The sequence below is a fragment of the Triturus cristatus genome, chromosome 8, assembly GCF_964204655.1.
Source record: "Triturus cristatus chromosome 8, aTriCri1.1, whole genome shotgun sequence".
Lineage (NCBI taxonomy): Eukaryota > Metazoa > Chordata > Amphibia > Caudata > Salamandridae > Triturus > Triturus cristatus.
In genome coordinates, this window is record NC_140591.1 from 1230039951 (window position 1) to 1230060928 (window position 20978).

General features: G+C 42.6%; 1 long non-coding RNA gene across 1 annotated transcript in view; it reads left to right on the forward strand.

Moving 5' to 3' along the window:
* The window catches only part of LOC146805641 (uncharacterized), a 438136-nt gene that overhangs the window by 325710 nt on the left and 91448 nt on the right, over positions 1–20978 (forward strand). The gene's annotated exons all lie outside the window — the stretch shown is intronic.

The window sequence follows — 20978 nt, forward strand, 5'->3', positions numbered from 1 at the left end:
AGACTTATCAGCATATAAAAGGAGAATGAGCAGCTAACTTGTTGCATTGAAACATTACCCACCTTCTTGCTAACTCCCGGCGGCTTCAGGCTTCTTTGTTCTCCAGTCTCCAGTTCTCTTGATTTCCAGTATTTGCTTGCTATTGATCTGCCTGCTATTCCTTAGATGTTTTTTGTATGTCAGATTTTTTTCCCTCTAAGGAAACTTATGTTTTTATCAGTCAGCTTATCTTTTTCGTTCTTCCTCTCCTGTTTCAGTTATGGATTTGGAAGGAAAAGGGGAACCAACAGGACTTATCTCCACATCAAAAAGCTAAAGCAACTATATCAAGAAGGTCAACTATTGGCAGATCAGGTCCCCATGTGGTAGAAGTAGTAGTAACCACACAGGAATCAAGCGGGCAGAAATAGGGAAGAGCATAGAGCCAATATACTCATGAACAAATAAGGTTGATCCAGGGAAAGATGTCAGTACTCACATAGGTTAGCTCACAGGCAGAAAGTACCATTTCAGATCACATTGTTACTCTTGATCAACATGCATGCCGCCTTGCATCCTTCTCCCTCCAAAGTACCTAGAAGAGAAGCACAGTGTCTTTTAGTACTACATTCTCATGCCTAGTACATGTCCATACACTGCAGTATTAAGTGTCCCAAAAGCATCAGCCAATATATCACCAAACATCCTCTTGCCCCACACCTAGGACTTTTTACAATAATTTCCATGCATATTCTCGAAAAAGAAAAGGAAATCTAGCAAAAGGAAAATAAATATTTTCAAAAAGAGGAAAGAAATCTTATTGCAATGTTGGAATATCTCTACCAACATGTGCATTGATTTTTCAAACTACACACGTGAATGCAAGACAATAACCAGCACAGTCCAAAACTTACTATCCAATGATCAATAGAATGTCAGTAAACTCCTTTAAAAGAGAAGGCACCAAATAAACCAAACATGTAAATGATTAATCAAAAGCTGCATGTTAACAAATTTGTAAAAGTAATTTGAATATTAGTTTGTGAATTGAATGAAATCTGGTGAGACTCAACCACATACCTTCGCACAATTATGGGAATACAGCACATTAAATATAAATAAGGGAAATATCTGTGCTCTTTTTAGCAGCTGTCTCAAACAACACATGCACCATGTAAGGTGCCGAAATCAAACACACTGGGAAGTATTCTCTCTGTCATAGGTATGGAGGAAAGTATAATTCTCAAACTTCCCTAATAGTAAGACCTGCATTTGAATACAACAATACAGGTAACCCGCAGTGCCCGGGGTCACTAAAAACGGGCCAGAATAGGCATATCAAACAGCTGAGCACCCTAATAAGCACTGCACCAGAATCAGCTCTCCGTCCTTTGTTTCCTCCAAACTTTCCTCATACCTAGGATGGAAAGAATACTTCCCCGTGTATTTGGTTTCGGCACCTTACATGGTGCTGAGCTGTTTGAGACAGCTGTTTTGGACCATCTCCATTGTAATCTTGCTCCAGGTTTTATCTGTTCGAGAAGCACCGCATATTCCTGGTATTAGACCTTAGGACATAGATGCTTGCAACCATTTTATACTTCAGTCGGAGGGATTGAACGGTCCGGCCTCCAGTCATCTGCATTTACCACAGATTGAATTTGGCCCCTTATTATGAGACAAATTCGCTTTCGCCCTGAAAAAGTCCATTGTATTGGATGAAACGCATTGGCTGGTCTACCCTAAATGTTACTTTATATGTTTTGCCAATAAAATAAGAGAACTTGAAGAACAAACTTCGGATACAGATTTCGTAATTGTTATGTCATTGATGTGTTGGTGCACCAATAGATCTTTATGTTGATCATTGTTAGTTCCTTTAGGACTGCATCTTGACAGTGGGTGCTGGACTGTGTGCACACATCCTAGGGTATTTTCCCTCTTTTTGATAATCTTGGGGATAATAGGTTAGGTGCTAGCAGTTGAAGAGTTTCACTGTCAATATTTGTATGAAATTGGAAAAAGGCCTATTATTGTGGAGAAGATTTTTGAACATATAACAACTGGGGTCTTCTATGAAGATTGTAAGAGAAGGTTTAAGAGACTTGCTTGATGTTAAGAAGTCAAGACTATTGAGTGATTCACCACCCAGAGCACAAGGGGACTATCTGCATTCATTTAAAAAAAGTAATCACCATTTTAATATATAAAAGATGTGGACTGATTCAACAAAGAAAAAAAAGTCTCTGTTACCTAACAGAGAATTTTATTGATTTTATTACTTTGTCCTGAAGAAGGTGGGATGAACCGACTACATACCACCGAAATGTTGCGTCAACATTTTTGTTAGATGTATAATTTGATACTCTCGGGCTTTATTATTGTTTGCATTGATAAATTGTGTCTTTATTTGCCTTGAAGCTCTAGGGGACAACTAGCTTCGCAACATTTTCTCCTTGCGTCAATGATGAAAAAGTATCTGTTTAGTATACAAGTGTTGAGAAGCCTACTTTGTTTTTGACACTATTAGAGAGAACTGTGTTTTTAATGTATGTTGATGATATGCTGACTATGAATAGTGTTTTAAAACATTTTTTCTCTATGATATTGTGGTATCTTTTGGATCATTGTACTAAGTATACCTTTATACATTGAGGATCTATTTTTGTTAATAAAAGGAAACATTTTTGCATCATTCAGGTCTCAGTGTTCTGAATGATGCAAAATAATGGTGTGGATGATAGAAAGATGAGTGTTTTCCCATAACACTGCTTAGCCTCTCTGTTATTGTAATGTGTTATTGAATAACTGATGAGATTTTACAGCATGTGTTGTGTGTGTTTGACCTGGCATCCTTGGCGTGGTTTCCCCTGTCTTTTTTGCTTTTCCTCCTGTGTTGTTGACTTTATGCATTGCTTTTGTTGGTTTTTGCACTCTGGGCACTTTACCACTGCTGATCAGTGCTATGGTGCAAGAGCAACCTGTGTAAATTGTGATTATAATTGGCTACCCGTGAGTGTAATGTTGGATTTAATAGTAAGCCCCGAGTAAGGTGCACTGTGTGTGCCCAGGGTCTGTAAACCAAATGCTACTAGTGGGCCTGCAGCACTGATTGTGCCATCCACTTGAGTAGCCTTGTAACCATGTCTCAGGCCTGCTACTGCAGTGTCGTCCAGTGAAGTTTTAAACTACCATGTTGACCCGGCAAATGCACCCACTTGCCAGGCTCAAACCTTCATTTTTATTACATATAAGGCACCCCTAAGAAAGGCTCAAGATAGCCCCTGGGGCCGGGTGCAGTGTGTGAGAAAGGTAGGACATGTACTGGTGTGTTTTACAAGTCCTGATAGTGAAATACTACCAATTTCATTTTTCGCTATTGAAAGGGCCCATATGTTATCATTGGAGCTGCCTTGTAACATTTTACAAGTGTAACTTCCAATTGTGTGGAGATTTGGAGTTTGGGCTCCCTGAGCTCAGGATTTAAAAATAAATCTTTTAGTGAGGTTGATTTTTAAATTTTGTGTTTGAAAATGCAGCTTTTTTTAAAAAAAGTCTTGTCTTACCATTTTGTGTCTGTGCCTGGTTTAGACTGAATGGGGTTGTTTTGTGCATTCATACTAGACAGCCACATGAAAGAGAGCTGAGATGTGTCCTGCATATCCTGATGGCCCATCACCAGGCTTATGGGCCTTCCAGAACTAGAAGGGTGGGAGGAGTTGTCATTGACACCTGAATAGGGCTGTGCTTGGCCTCTCACAATGCTGTCTCCACCCCCTGTAGTGTGCTTGGAGCCAAGGCAGGGCAAAGCAGGATCTTGTGAACTTCAAAGGCTTTCCTTTGAAGTATGCCTACTTTAAAGGCCAAAAGGGGTATAAGTATTGGACCTGTAACCCCACATTTTTAGAACACTTCTGGACTAAGAGGAGATTCTGCCAAAAAGTTTGAGAAGCAGTAGGAGGAGTACTGCCCCTATACTGTGTTGGCTTCTGTTACTGGTTCTGTCCGAAAGAGAATGAAAGGACTGGACTTGTACATTGTATCCTGCTTGTCAAGGTTGTCCAAGGACTTGTGTGTGCTTGCCTCCTATTGGAAGTCTCATGTCAATCAAAGACTTTACCTGCAGCCCCTTAACTCCTCGGCTGGGAGTTCTGACCTGACAAATGGTGACAAGTCCAGTTCTGGGCACTTGGAGGTTGCTTCTGCTGTAAGAAAAGCAGAAAATTCACATACCGGTCTTCAGCCCCTGTTTTTCCTGCCACAAGTTTGCAGTGCGGTTGAAAAACCAATGCATTGCTGCGATGCAGCAGAGAAATCGATGCAGCGTCTGTTGTGTGACTCCAAGATCACTGCAGCCCGAGTCCTGTGCTCTGTGTCTCTGACGTCCGAGACACCCACTTCGACTCAGACGCAGGCCCTGCTGGGTGGCTAAAGATATTGACACATCACCTGCTTGCGGCTGCAGCGCCTGTTTTGCTGCCACCATATCGACCCCAGCATGCCTGGAGTTTCCACGCATCTTACCTGTACACCAAGGCTGCATCGACGCTATGCTTCAGTAAGGAACTGAAGCTGTGTGTCTTGAGAAACAACGCATCACCTCCCCTCAGAGCAAGAAACTGATGCATCACCTCCTCCTACAGTAAGGAACCGACGCATCACCTCCCCTTTGTAGCAGTAAGCGATCAACGCATCACTTTGAGAGCAAGGAACCGATGTATCACCTTCCCTGCAAGTAAGCAACCGACTCATCACCTTCCCTGAGAGTAAGGAACCGATGCATTGCTTTGCTTTTCGGCGTCTCACCTCCCCAGCGCTGTTTTTGTCTTTGATTTTGACACACCCCAGGTACTTTGTGCTAAAAGTGACGCATCCATAGTGTTATATGGACTTAACAGTTTTGAACCCTTTACAGTGATATCTTGATTTATGTATGTTGGATTTTTGTTGTTTAGATCTTGTTTTGATTAAAGGAATATTGGCTATTTTTCTAAACTGGTGTAGAGTCCTCTTGTTGTTTACACTGTGTTACTATTCGTGTGAACAAAAGCTTTACACATTGCCTCTGAACTTTAGCTCGACTGCTCTGTGCCAAGCTACCAGAGGGTGAGCACAGACAAACTTACATGTGTACTTTACTCAACCTGACTAGAGTGAGGGTTCCTGCTTGTACAGTGTGCAGACTTACTGGCAACCAGAAACCTCATTTCTAACAGTGTGACAATACCACATTGCTCTAAACAGCAAACAAGTGTAAAATGTGCCATACACTTCTTACAGGACATTTAACACAGTTTATCAGAGGCGACTTGTCATTATGGATGCTGGGGCTCTGCGCTCCACACATCCAACCCTTTTTACAAAGCATGACGACTGTCTGTCAAGCTGAGGAAAAGGTCAGCCTGACAGACCCTCCCCATGTCAGACAGCCAGGCACTTTACATGTGCTATTACTCAGGCATTTGGCAGCTTGAGCCATATTCTGCTGTGTGGTGGAACATCTCACAGCCCCGAAGGCAGTGACATATCAACCCGTCAAATTCCCTGCGAGGATCTTGACAAGGGAGAGAGTCACTGATAAAGTCAGCATTGGATGCTCAGATTAAAGCTCTGAAGTGCTCAAGGCATACTGTCTATCAATGATGCCTCACTTCACCCTTCCCTAACTCGTCACAGAGTGGGGTGGGATAAGCAAGTCTCACTGACCCCACCCCACTTCATGGTGAGTTAGGGTAGGTGCCCCTCTGATTAGCTAACTCTTGACAACGTTAATCAATGAGAGTCGGCTGCAGGACCTTCTATTTCTTGCTTTCACTCCAAAGCCTCTAGCTCCTCATCACTGTTAAGATTCTCCCTCCCACCACCCACTGGTCCTTTCATCACCACGCAGCCCAAAAAGTGACTTGTAGAATGTTTGAACGTATGTGTATTCATGTGTACTGTGAATGCGTGAGTGCAAGTGTGTTCCTGTATGTGTTTGTGACTGGGTAGGTGTGAGTGTCTCTTTGTGATTGTCTGGGTGTGAGTATTTGTGTGCATGCATGCTTGTGAATGGATGATGTAAGTGTGCGTGCTAGCGAATGGGTAGAAGTGAGTGTGTGCATCCATGCTCGTCTCACTACTTCTGCAAGTTACCAGCCTCTACTTCAGATTATGCACGAACATGACCTTCTGTAATTAAAGCTGATTTTTAGAGTCCAGAGACTCTTTCCTGCAAAAATTAAAACCGAACAAGTAATATTGTAAATACACATTTTAATTTCTACTTCTCTCAGACTCAGGCAAAATATCTTGTAGATTTCGATACTGAGGTAGAAACGCATTGCAATCTCTGTTCTGCATCTATTCAATTCCTCTTGAACCCATTTAACGTCTGAATGTAAGAGCAGAAATACCGGGCCTCATTTATGAAAAGAGACGCATCGCTGCGTGAAAACAGCGATGCGTCACTTTTCATTGCACCCTCCTTGCGACATGCTGGATGCGTCATATTTACAGTATGATGCATCATGTCACAAGGAGTTACAGATACGCCAGTATTTCTGACATAGCTGTAGGCGCAAAAATGACGCATTGCTGGAGTGTGTCACAAAAGTGACGCAACATGAGCAATGGGTCATTTCACATGGGCAAGTCCCATTTCAAATGTGCCTGCATTAGTCGTACGCCTGCTGTGAGGCACGCGTAACATATTGACGCATTTGCATCCTAGAAATCTCGTAGATTTCACGGCGTCACTTCTACGAGGCTTACTTGCATCGGAACGCCCACCCTGCATACATTATACCTGGCGCAGGTATTATGTGGCGCAGGGGCTTACAAAGTGACGCATCTACCTAGATGCGTCACTTTGTAAATATGACAGAACATGGTGCATTTTTTACACCACTGTTATGTCACAAAAAGTGACGCACCGGCGGCGCAAAAGTGACACAAGAGCTCATAAATATGCCCCACCGTATTTTCCATAAGCTCCACTAATTAAAAGCATCACGTCACGTGACAGTCAGTAATGATATAATGAAAAAGGTTTACTCACTATATTGTGACAGAAAGCTTTAGTCTGTAAGACCCTTCACATTAATCGTGAAATCTCAATAAAAAAAAAATCTTTTGATTAGTGCACCATTCACAGAACGTGAAAAATCCTCACTAGGCTATTCCAGCTTTTTATTACTGCATCGGTTTTCTAGTACGTAATTAGTAAAAAATATTCGTGCTTAAATCAATTTTCTAGGCATGATTTAAAACTCAGACACTTACCCAAGAGCACGAGGCACATATAATGAAGTCGAAGCATCTGGAAAACTGAGAGGAATCTTCCAAGAGAGGTAAATGGCTATGCATGATAGTGGCAAAGTTTATTGAAAATGTGCGTGGTATTATGCGCGATATAGGTGTGCAAATCAACACAAGGCAAGAACAGGAATATCATCCGTTTATGTGTAAAGAAGAAGGCAAATGTTATCACTGCTTGGTTGAAAATTGCTATTGAAGAGCCATAAGCAGCATTACAGATGTTGCTTTTCTTGATCCAAGGATACATCTATTAGGCCTTCCAATCAGATTTCCTCTCCCAATATAATACTTGAACAGCGGAAATACAGGTCACCAATGATTCTCTTAGACTCCCTTGACACTCTTGGCCTCCAAAGCCTACATAAAAGCCCACGCGGTAACTCCTATTATGGCAAATACCGCAATCAAGAGTTTAAAACAAACACCACTCTCCCTCAGTTTTCACACAGTAAATTTCAGAAGGTCAAATTTACTGTAATTTATCGGGAGAAAGATGTCTGATAAGTAGCAGGACATTCAGATTTTGGTGCCTAAAGCATCAAAATCCGCATGTTAGTCCCCTTTTTCGGAGGCCGGCCTCTCATTAGCAGCTATTTATAGTATCTGCTAAAATCCAAACCAGTAGAGTTGGAATAGATTGATCTGATACATTTTGGCCTAAACATCAGGTCACTGGCAATGAGACCCCTAGTAATTTTCATCCCCAAATCTGCCCGCTATATTACCTCAATCCTGATAATGGTATGTCACTCTGGACTCCTCCATCCCTTTAAATACTTGTAAAATACAGGATCTCAGAGATTTCATTCCTACCCTACTTATTTTTGGATTTTACTTGGTATCAATTATAGTTGTCTGAGAAAGATTATGCCCTACATCAGTGCACTAGTTACAGGTGACTTTACCACAAATTCTCCTCAGCAAACACCTGATCTATTCCCTGCACATCATCACCTTTTGAAAGGCAGCTGAAGCTCTTCCTCCCAAATCAGAGTATAATGTTAACTTACCACCCCAAATCAAAGACTGGCTCAAAAATGTGCAACTTTAACGTTTTACCCACACACCTACAGTAAAATCTGCCCTTCAGATAATGGGTACATGAAAAAGGAGCTCTAAATGGCCTTATATCACCTTAGACATCTGCACCATTTCATACCATTCTCCAGGACCACCTCTGAATAGTTAGTTATGCTACCTGGGACAATCTTTTTAGATCTGGTTTGACAACACAGCTGACTGCTAGACATATTGTTACTATGACTGTAAATTATCTATAGATTGGCCTTTGGCCCCACATGAGGGGTATTTTCGCTCTCTCACCTCAAACTACTGACTATTTGCTGTATCATTTCACCTTCCAGAAATGCCTCAATTCAAATATATTACAAACTATTTTAAATCTCAATAAAACACACAATCATCACACATTTAATTGTCTATTCATATTTACATTCTAAAATGAACATGTCTGTGCTGCTTTTTGACAGCACTAGCAAAGCAAATACAGCAGGCTTTAATTTGGTAAACAGCATTTGTGAATGCCCCTGTTTACACGCATTGGGCACATCAGAGACACACTGGCTTTGCCAATACTTTTTTTTAAATGTTGCATTCCCTGCCACCAGATGAACACATTCTGGAGCAATATGTAATATTGAATGCATTTGGATCGTGTGATCTGTTAACATGGAGATTGCCAATACATTTGAGATGCAGCCCTGTTTGTGCCTGAAACCAGACTGATTCATTGGGATGATTCCTCTTGCGGTGGTCCACGCTTCCAGATCTCTTAGCAATTGTCTTGCAAAATATTTGGTCTCAATGTCAAGTAAGGAAATTAGTTGGTGGGCTTTGTGTGGTCTCCTCCCTTGTGTATTGGATGTATTATAGAAATCCGCCAGGTCTCTGGGGGAACCTCCGCTGTAGCATGGAATTGAACGGGAGCAGAAGCCTCTCGGCACGCATTCTAGTGGCTTTTTTAAAGAAAGCCTGAGGGAGCCCATTCGGACCCGGTGTACAATTGAACCGGGAGCTACTGATGATCCTCTGTACTATGGGCAGGCTAGGGCTTGATACTGGGGGGTAAAGGGGTGGCTGCTACAGGTTGAACAAGGTGCGTTGTCATACAGCGCGGAGTGATATAGAACTGCAGGACGTACCTGCTGACTCCTCCTATATGCAGCTATAGAATAGGTACAGTGGAGCATGGGCAGGAACTCATTGACACAGAATTGAGTGGTTAAGTAATTTATCCACTCCTGCCCAGTGATGTTTGCATTACTAGCTCTGCACAGCCCAAACTCCTTTGTGTTAACCATCCACCAGAAGTTCTTTGCATCCTTACTTTTACTGGTGCAAATGAGTCTAGTCCAAAAATCATTCTGGACTGCTTTTCTATAAGTCTAGCACTCCCTTTTTAGTTTTCTCCTCTGACAAATCACTTCTACTTCCAGTATTATGCACGAGGGATTTGTTCGTAGAGGGGTGCATTATAATCATGAATAGTTCGCACCCGCATATAATCTTTTACTGTGTTAGCATTGGGTCAGTAGAGCGTGTATTGTAATAACGTGAAAAGTGAAGTGTTAGGAATATGTCAATGTAAACATGAAGAAATTAATGTTGCACCACATATGATTAGTCGAAAACATTAATGTGAAGAAGTGGTACATGTAGTGAACGAGTATTTATACTATGGATGTGCTTATGTGATGTGATAATTTAGATGTGCTCAATAATAGTGTTCCTTTTATTCATCTGATTTCATGAGGCCATGTGCCACTTTTTATGTTGACCGAATTCTGTAGGCCTGAATTGTATTCTTTCCCTGGAAGCTCTCGTATCAGATGCAGTAGTGAAATTCATGTGCATGTGGAATTTGTTCTTTCTCACCTTTCTGTTGCATGTGGATAAATTCATCCTTGTTAGCTATAATAATGTCTTTGTTTTAGGAGTTAGGCTTAGGGAGGAGCGGATACATTGAATGGCGATGCTGATAACTGTGAACTGCCATACTTTCTCATTGGAGAAAGCCTGGAAATCAAAGTCATCAAGCCAAGGCCTGAGAGCATGGCTGCCACATGGAAAGTTACCTATAAGGCTTGCTTGGATGGATGGGGTGATGCTGAAATGCCTTCTGGGACGATACCTACATGTTCATGTGTTGAAGTTAGGGAAAGAGTCCGGGGGACTTCTGCCTTGGCTTGAGAGAGAGAGCATCTTAGAACGAGCTCTGTAGCTTTATACTACTTGACCCATTCAGCGTGAACGAACCTCTTATGAAGCCTTCACGTACTGACACCTTTTCAGATTTTGCCTTGGGGAGATGCTAAGTAGGGATTTCACATTAGTGGAAGTGTAGGGACAGCCTAATTGTCTTTACTTATGAACCTCCAATGAAGGGGAATCTGGAGGTTGGATCTATAATTTTTTGTGTCCTTATCCTGGAACTAGTCATTCTGTGCATTATGCACCGTTTTAACTTTACTCGTAGGTTTGGCTTTGTATTAGTTCCGATGTATTTCTACACCCTCATCCTGAGTCGCTTGTATGTCAAATTGTTTCAGGCTTTGTAATAAATTAACTAAACTTAATTGGGAGTCTCGGATTTCTCGGAGTCATATTTCATTGCAACGGAATTGATCATTGGCTAATGATTTCCTCCCCTCCACACTTTCATCCAAAGAAAAAGAGACATCAGCCTGAGGGTTCCAGAGTCAATCTAATAACGAGGAACCCGGCCCCTTCATAGTCTACCGTATTTGGTCCTGCCAGCTGCTTACGGAGTCCTTTTGAATTTCACACTGCTGTTAAAAATATAATCAGCGATTTCTTCATCCCATCGTAATCTTTTTAGGTTCACTGTTTATCCATCAGACTGAAGGATTTTTGATGCTGTTAGAGCTCGTGTGTGTGCACCCAGAGAGATCACTTGTGGGAAAATGTGACTCTCGTGTGCAGGTCAATGTTCAGCTGTGAGTTCTGACTAAAGTAGGAGACATTTGCTATGGTGTAATATGAAATATGAGACACGGTCCTTCCTTATTCTCATCCATGCTGGCCAGTTAACCGACCATTGAGGACCCTAAGGCCTGCTGAGAAGCAGAAATATACTAGTGTTCGCCTTAGAGGATCAGCGCGTTTTGTTGGCAGAGAGGCCTGCTTTGGAATATCTGCCTGAAGACCTGCTCACATAAACTTATCTCCTCTTCTTGGGTACAGAACAGATTAAGATTGAAGTCACCTGTGAACAACAAGTAAGCATTGGGGTGTGTTGTTTTCAGATCTGTGATAACCTTTCATAACTTTTTGACTTCCATTCTCCAAGCTTTTAAGAGTGGGTTTAGGTAAACATTTATGATGATTAAGGTGGACCTCCTTCCCCTCTTCCAGACTTCCAAGAGAACTGCAAGGAAGCCCTGCTCTATATGGGCAAGGGAGGCGGCTTGAACCTTCAGTTCAGAGCTGATGTAAATCAAAAGCCCCCCTCCCCCTCAATCGGTCAAACTGCTTTATTAGTGTAGCAGGGCAGATGTATTCAATACAAACTATAAGAGGCATTGAAGTTTGTAAGGCGATGACGTGAAACTGTTGCAGGAATGCAATACATTCTCCCGCATAGATTTTACTGCTCAGGCTCCCCAGGTTCCATGAACAAATCTTGATGATTTTAAATTTTGTTGGCTGGGACACAGATGGCCTAGTTGAGTCACTTCGAGGATTAGTAGATAATACAGCTACAAGCCAATTCCAATTAGAAATTTGATTACTCCATTATACAACCCCTTTCCACAACACAGTTTTCTGCAGACCTGTAATGCCTTCATGTTTGGGGGGAGGAGAATTGGTGCAGACGTCCCCACAGCACTTTTTAGGATGAAGAGCTGGTTTGGACTTCCCTACAGCAAGGGACTGAGGGGCATATCATCAAGGGCTGGTGGCATAATTATCGCCGCTTTAGCATCCGTTTTCGGGTAAAAGCGGCGATAATTATATCGCATTATTTGCAATGACACGCTAGCGCGTGTTTCCTTGTTTCAGCTCCCGTTTTGTTCACGCCCGAGGCGTGCCTGACAAAACACCATGGGAAAATATCGCTACCCCAGCTACGTGATATCATCAACGAGGGGTAGCGATATTTTAAATCCCGTTAACTATGCCTTAATGCAGGAATTTAACGTCTGTTAAATTCCTGACTAAGGCATAGCTAACATGGGAGGTGGATTATGGTGATACGACCACAGGGTCGTATCACCAAGGCAATCTCCGTTTTGGGTGCAACAACGCTGGGTTTCCAGCGATGTTGGCCCATTTTTGCAGCTAATGCGCCGTCTGTTGCTAATATGCCCCTGAATTTTTCATTTTTCATTTGAAGGCATTCGCATCATACCAACTGATCTTTATACCCCAATTCCTGAGGATGCTTTTTTTTGCAGACCACGGGGTGCAATGATTTTATTTTGTTGAAGTGTGAAAAGATGCATTCAAAACGTAGGACCTTATTTAGAGTTTGGCGAATAGGTTACTTCTCAAAGCATGGTGAATATCTTGTCCACCATATTACAAGTGCAATTGGCTATTACACAGTTTACGGGACATCTGCCACATTTGTGCCGGGCTAGCCTGTCTGCCATAGTCTAAATAAGGGCCAGCATGCTTAGTTTTTAGGAAAGTGGCTGTTTAATACAGAATTTTAAAGCTTCTTTTTTTCAAAGGAAAATGATTGGAAACAGAATTTAGAATATACGTTTTATTGTAAAAGTGACCAAAATAATCAAATTTCTTTCTATAAGTAGAGAAGGCACACGGCTAAAAATCAAATATTTGATAATACTAATATTCTAAACAGACTACTAAATAATCAATAATTAAAAATAACCTTTTTGTGATATGTGAATACATATGGCATTATTAACAGGAACTGCTGGTAACTGAAGCTATTTTCATTGTGAATCGTAAACAACGTTCACAGAAAACACTGTGTGTGTAAAGTAATAACACACATGCGCACACCCTGAATGCGCATTTTGTTCTAAAAAAAAGAGCCAGCAGTGACAAAGATAAAAGTTCTGTATTTTCTTGAGATTTTTAGTATTTATAAATGGGGCAGTCAGTGCATGTGTGTGTACTCTCTTGTGTGTAATTTGTGTGTGGGTAAGTGTGAATTAGTGGGTTGTGTTGTGGTTTTGTGTCTGTACTGTGTGGGTTTTGAGGTTTATGGTTTGTATATGTGTGGTTGTATGATTAACTGGACAAAGATTCACTTATAAAACAATACAATGTAGATCATACACTCAAAACCTTCCATTGAAACACTGACATACAAAACATATCCTACACGTCGCATTTGTCTACTGATCAACAATATACCCATCTTTATCCTGCCCTTCTGATGAATAATTCAAATCTCAGATGCCTCTCTTTTAAATATCCTCAGATGCTAGACTGGATATGGAGAATGCTTCAGCAATGCTCTCACATGCCTGTAGGTGCGTCATGTGGCTCCACAGTGATTCCATACCAACCAAGAAGTGACAGAGCAGAGCCACATATAAGCACCACCTCTGTCAGTTCTTCCTTTCCACACCGTTCAACATGGATCAAGAGCTCCACTGGGAGCCCGGAATTCTACTTTGTCTAACACAAAAAGAGGTCGGGTCATTGGTAGCAGTCTCACTCCAAACTTTGGGCTCATTCGCCGTCCCATCCTTGGGCCATTCCTGCGAAAAGTCCAATTCCTGCTCAAAGCCTTCTGATGAGTCGAAGTCAAGGTTCAAACATAAACATAGATGGACCAAGCAGACTTGTACCCATCCCACCAGAAGTCAGATGAGAAGGCGTGACGGCTTTAAGTTAAAGTTTGTATTCTTTCAACGTACCCAGAATCCAAATTAATTCTGCCGTTAGTCCCTGCATGTCCTGAGAACCTTAGGTTGTTGTCGTTCTTACAGCTGATAGAGACCTTCAAAGAGGCTATGGTGTTCTTTATTGGTGCATTTTTGGCTCCCTCCAGTGCACCTTTGGGCCCTCAGTAGCTGCACGTGTCTCCAGTTGGACTAATACTGGTGGGTCCAGCCCCAAAGCTTTCATCCCCTCTGCATCTGCTACCTCTGTACTAGCCCCTGGGTCCAAGTCTGTTTCTTCTGTATCAACACTGACTCCTCTGGGGTTGATACAAGATCCAGTCCCTATGCCAGTCTTGCACCCCCAACCTGGCACCGCACCTATCTCGATCAATGCCATGCTGTGTGATGACAAAAGTGCAATCAGTTGTAAAGCAGACTGACTGATCCTAGACCTCTACCTCCATATCATTACTGGCAGAGGATCCATGCGTTCTTTGTCTCTGACTCTGAAACAGTCCAAGAGGTGCCCTAAATGCTTCCCATCACTATATTTATGATGCTCTATATCTGGACTTACAATATACTGATTTGTTTGATACATTCCCCCGAAATAGAGCTAAATTTGCTACAAAAGCCACCTACTGAGAAAAGTGCCTCGTTTGCTATGGTTTTTGAAGGACAGCTGAGGCACAAGATCTACAGTTGCCCACCATTGAGATCAAATCAAATATGCTGATTGAAATACTTCAAACATTGCCCACTTCATTGGAGTCACTGCTACTGTTTAATGAAGCTCTTACTGATGCCCTCATGGTTACATGGGTATACCATGTTCATGTCCACCAGTTAGTCGACCTGTAGCTCAGAGGCATAGACTTATGCCTGGTAATCCAGACTTTCTAAAACGCACCCAACACCCGAGAACCAGATTGTCCAAGCTTGAACATATAAGGCCAATCCGGGTTCCTTTTCGGTCAATTCCAGTGACAAGGAATCAAAACAAATTGATGCCTTTATGAAGAATAATTTTTCTTCAATCAATCTAGCACTTAGATCTGTCAACTCAGGTTGCTTTCTAGGCCTGCACACACATGCCATGAATGATGTTAGTCAGATTTTCTGGTGACATGCATGCATCTCTTATAGATGTGCCTTTTTAATGGCTCCAGACTATTTGGATAGAAGGCTGATTGAATGCTGGAATAATGGCCACTCCATAAGCACAGTCCCTTATCCACATCAGTAAAACTATTTCCCCACCAGTTCAGGAAATGTAGATTATACTCCAGGGTGCTAGCTTATAGACAATGTCAGCGCACACAGACTGTTATACAACAGCTAACCCACTCCTTTTGAGGCTGTAGGTGTGTCACCGGCAGAATTTGTGTGACTTATCAGGGAAAGAATTCCCACAACTCATCCCCCGCTGCAGCAGCAGTTTTCAAGCTGCTTTAGTTTGACCACAGCGCCCCATGCCATGTTAGTAGGAGGCATGATCCAACATTTCCTTCCTGTCTGGAGATCCATCACGTGGATAGATGGGTCATACAGACCATCTTAAAAGGTTTGTTCCCTACCTCTTTCTTCTTCCCCTTCCCACCCTCAGCCTACACCAAAAAGAATTTCAGTAGGACACGTCGGAATCTTGATACAGAAGCTCAGTCTTTAACTCTCCATAGGTGCCACTGAGTTGGTACAAGATTGCGAGAGAGGGAAGGGAGGTTACTCTAGTTTCTTCCTCGCCCAGAAAAAGGAAGGAGACCTCACATCTTTTCTAGATCTTCACTAATTGAATGCCTTTCTACAAAAGGACAAATGTATTATATTCATCCCCATGCACACTTTTTCGGCCCTGAAATGAGGAGATTGGAGGTTATTTGTTTACTTGCAATATGGATATTTTCATATACACATCCTGTTCTCCCCTTCAATCTTACCTTGACCCCTTAGGTATTTAACAAATTGATGGTGGTCGCTGTCCATCTTCTGATTATTGGGGCAGTCATGGACATGTTGGCATTCAGGATCGTTCCTCTACTGCAGCAAACTCTGGACATTCAGGATATGAGCCTGATATTTCAGGCTCAACCCTGGGTTTCAGTTAGGAGAGTGCTGAGGGTTCTTGGTCTTTTGGTCTCATGAAGGGGTGTGCAAAATCCTTGTAATTAGCTTTTTCAAAATTCCAGGAAAATTACTCAAACTTACGCATAATTATACGAAGTACAATCTCTCATTCACCAATATGTTTTAGTGCAAAACCCGTCCTACATCAATTTTTGACGTGAGGACACATTTCACTGTAAAAAAATAGTGCGAAAGGCACAAGTGATGCGACCAACATAGACTCGATAGCTGGACATTTGTGTTATTCCCTTGCACTCTCTAAAATTTGACCATAAATGACCTGCAATTACACAAAGTGTCATAATGGAGTAAATCAAGAATTCACATAACAAGCCTAACATATGATTCCTGAACTTACACAAATTACAGCTGCATACTAAACATTTCACCCAGGCCTAGTTTCGTGCATCATCCTCATCGCAAATGTCAGGTGGAACATGCAGGTATTGCAGTGAGCTCTCAAATCCCAATGGGCCCAGCATCGGGCTTGCCTCTCTGACTCCATCCAAAGCTCAAAGGAGACTGCACAGGATGTGCAGTAGTGGCTGGTGGACACCAACTTGACCAGCAGCAGGCCACTCTCTCCTATCCACCTCAGGCTTATGGTTGAGACAAATTAGGCACTGCTGAGTTTGGGGGTGGTCACGTGGGAGAAATCAGCGGTATCTCTGTAACAGCAAAGCACCAGCTCTAACTTAACCTGCTGGAGCATCAGGTGATGAAAGCCTAACTGTCATCCATCAGACAGTAGATGGTGTAGGAACTCACAGACAACATGACCTCCATGTGGCACTGCTGCAAGCAGGACAGAGTGGGATTCCAGTACCTGTGTCAGAAGGTGCTATGCCTCTTGAAGTGACTCTACCAGCAGTACATCTCCCAGGTCTCCAACCATGTAGCAGGATCCCTGAAAGCCAGAAGAGAAGACCTGAGCAGGCGTCATCTGGAGAACCATGAGCGGCATCTCCAATTTGAGGTGGTGCTGGGACTTTTGAACCAAATAAATTAGCCCTCGTCAGATCTAATCACCACCAACATTAATGCCCAGTGTCAAATTCTGCACAATGTAGTTTTCTCCAAGGTACTCATTAGGCAACACTTTTTAGCTGAAATGGAAAGTCAAACTTCTGTACGCCTTTTCTTCTCTAGCTCTTCTGAAGAAGATCAAGCCAGACTGGCCCCAAGCCATTCTCATGGCCACAGTCCAGGACAGGAGAGTGTTGCACCCGATTTTCCTTGGCCTGAGCATTTATTCTCTGATAAAGGTTCATCTTTGGGAGGACCTTCTGTCATAGCAACAGAGAAGAGTCTTGCATTTGAGTATCCACAACTTACACCTCATGTGTGGCAATTAAGTGGTGGAAGCGTAATGCATGTGACTTGGCTACTGAGGTGTTTGATGTCATATTTGGGGCTAGACACTAGTCCTTGAAGTCCGGGTGCTGTGACAAGTTTGCTGGTAGTGCCCGAAACACAGACCTCTTGCAAGCTAAACTTTCTCATGTTCTTTATTACTTCTTTGGTTAGCCCAGCAAGGAATTACAGTGAGAACAGTGAAAGGTTAATTGTCAGCCCTTTCAGCCCTTTATGTTTACATGACCAACTATTGTTTCAGTCACCAGTAGTGATGTGTTTTATAAAAGGTTTGATGCACATTTGTCGCCCAAAACTATTTCTCATGCCCCAGAGGGACCTGAACCTGATATTGATTTTTCTAATATGCACGGCCTTTGTCCTGATGCATAGTTGCTCCTTGAGGCTCTTGACTCTGAAAACTATATTCATTATTGCTATTACCACAAAATCTCGCATGAGTGGACTGCAGATGCTGTCCATACAGCCTCGCTATACCACCTTTTTCCCAGGCAAATTGGTGTTGAGAGCACAAGCAGCATTCCTTTCAAAAGTCTTGACATCCGTATCTCTTGCTCTTTGTATTTCTTTTAAGTAGCTTTCCAGTGCAAATAAAGTCATACCTTGAAAAGTAAATAGTTTATCAAGACTTAGTGATAGTTTGCATCACTTTTCGCGACTTTGCATTGGGGCAAGGCCTTGATAAATCTGTTCCAAAATGAGTTGAACTTTAAAGCAACATAACTGCTCTGCCCCGGCCATTTATTTAAATATTTGTGTATTTTTGTATGGAAATGTATTATTGTGCTGGGCAATTAGTACGTTTATTGGTTTTTTAAATTGAATTATATTTATGGTCATAACTGTAGAATTATGACCACAAAGACTTTGTGAACCGGGCTCTGTTTGTTCTTTTGGTTTTGTGTTCAATAGCTGTGCAAGAGTCTAGGAACCAGACAACTTTTTATAGACATCCCACCAAAAATTGGCACTGATTTTTTCTGCACTGAATCTTTTGATATTGAGTAAATGTAGTAAAGGGAACTAACCAGAGTTGAGCCTACACCTTTTATTTTTAACAGTTATGTTAGACCCGGGATCCCTGTTTGGCTGAGGTAGGTACCTTTGGCCAAATAGGGACCCACGGTTCCACATCAGGGAAAGGAAGGTCACCTTCTGAGATAGCCCCGCTCACCCCCTCGGTAGCTTGGCACGAGCAGCCAGGCTTCAAGGCAAATGTGTAAAGTATTTGCAACCACGCTCACAGCAACCCAATGATGATACCACAAATAGACTCCACACGAGTTTTATAAAAAACAAATATAAACTTTATGAAAAAAGATATACGATAAGACTACACGATATAAATCCAACATATGAGTTTGTGTACTATTTCTCCTGGCCGGTTGTTAGGCCAGCCAGCCCTTGTAAGGTCTGGCGTTATTAATGAGCACTTCTAAACATTCTCCTATAATCCTAATATCATGTGATACAGTTCGTAATGCTAGAATCAGGCACTTTTACAATGTAAAAATACTGTAAGGCGTAATGCAGCAGCCAGACACTCTGCAATGTAAAAATAATGCATTGCCTAACGTAACAATCAGACACTTTGCAAGGTAAAAATAATGCAATGCGTAATACAACCACCAGGTACGTCGTTATGCAGAAATAAGGCAATGCGTAATACACTAATCACGTAATACACGATCACTGGGCACTTCACATGAAGGTCTCAGGCTGCACAATGAACATGCACGCAGCGTCACTGAGACTCACTTTAACTCTGGGTGCATGATAACAAGGCAATCCTCACAAAGGTCTCCCACTGAACAAAGCACACGCACACAGTGTTGTGGAGACACTCTTGGATTCCGGGTGCACGATACAAGGCAATCCTCACGAAGGTCTTTCTGCACAAAGCACACGCACACAGCGTTGTGAGACTCACTTGGATTCCGGTGCACACAATAACTGGACAATCCTCACTAAAGGTTCAGGCTGCAAAAAGCGCACGCACACAGAGTTGATGATCCTCGCTTGGACTCCAGGTGCCCACGATCACAGGGCACTGCTTACGAAGGTCTCAGGCTGCAACAAGCATGCACACACAGTGCTGCTGAGACTCTCCTGGAAACTTTTTTGTTCCTGGGTTTCCGCAACAGGGAGCCAGCTCACCTCCGGCCCTTGGGGATAAGTTACTTCAGGACACAGCACAGCAAAGTCCTTTCAAGCAGGGGGACACAGCACACAGCAAAGTCCCTTCATCTTTTCCTTGGTTAAAACAGCAAACTGAAGGCCAGCCACAGAACACACAGCCATGGTCAGTCCTTTCCTTCAGTCTATTCAGTTGTTTCTTCCTTGGCAAATGTTCCTCTTGACCACAAAGTAGCTCCAGTCTTGTTCAATCTTGATCAAGTAATTCTCCAAAGTTCAGGGGCTTCAGCTCTCATAGTTATACCCCTCAATGGCTTTGAGGTCTTTGTGTTCAGGGGGCACTGGCCCCTGTTCAAACCAGTTCTGGGTGCCTCCCTGCCAGTGACACCTTCTTCCTTTGATTAGTGGGGGTCTGGATTCTCAATCACTCAGCAGCAGATGGGACAATTGTTATATAACAGCAATCCAGGCCTCTTAACCTCTAGTGGCTACTCCTCCCCCTACACTCCAGATGCAGGTCAGCCTGTTGCTGTCTCACCTCCTCCCCTGGGTCAAGACATTTCCCAGATCCGATCGCTTTCAAATCCAGACAATCAATCCAAAACCAGGCAGAGACACAAAGAAATGTTAGAGCACAAAAACCCAGTCACTTCTAAAAGAGTAGCTTATAAACACACAATGCAAAAAACACCTTCATAAAAAGATGTGTTGTGACATTGTGAGTTCAGGTGTACTAACCTTCACATTTCCATCTTAAGCCTTTAGGAAGATAGGGTGGGAAACATATTACACAGCCTTCCCATTCTATCCTATGGGCAAGATGGCCTTTCCATAGTGAAAAACAAAATGGAGATTATTTCACTGTCAGGACATGGCACACACCTTAGTACATGTCCTACCTTTCACATGCACTGCACCCTGCCTAGAGGGTACCCTAGACCTACCAGAGGGGTGCCTGATGTGCATAGAAAGGGAAGGGTGAGGTCTGGCAAGTGAGTGCACTTGTCAGAACAACATGGCAGTATAACAAACTGCTCGCAGGCACTGCAATGGCAGGCCTGAGTTCCCTTTTTAAGGCTACTTGTGTGGTTGGCACAATTAGTACTGCAGGCCCACTAGTAGCATTTGAAATATAAACCCTGGCACACATAGTGCACTTTACTAGGGACTTTACTAGCAAGGCAAACATACCAATCATGGGCAACCAATTACCATTAC